The sequence below is a fragment of the Penaeus monodon genome, chromosome 18 (assembly GCF_015228065.2).
Source record: "Penaeus monodon isolate SGIC_2016 chromosome 18, NSTDA_Pmon_1, whole genome shotgun sequence".
Taxonomy (NCBI): Eukaryota; Metazoa; Arthropoda; class Malacostraca; order Decapoda; family Penaeidae; genus Penaeus; species Penaeus monodon.
The window spans coordinates 29,179,771-29,179,996 of record NC_051403.1 but is presented as its reverse complement, the minus strand read 5'-3'; positions in this window follow the sequence as shown (position 1 = coordinate 29,179,996).

Genomic DNA, 226 nt, shown 5'->3' with positions numbered 1-226 from the left:
TGAGGGTGAAGGGGGGAGGAGGAGGAGGAGGAGGAGGAGGAGGAGGAGGAGGAGGAGGAGGAGGAGGAGGAGGAGGAGGAGGAGGAGGGGGGTAATAGGGAGGGGGGTTACTACGTGTACACTGCGGAGTTTTTCCCGTTCCGGGTTTGTTTTTTTTTAAAGACGTTTCTCCCACGCCCCCCCCCCCCTCTCTACCTATACATTTTTCCTCCTTTCAAATCATGAC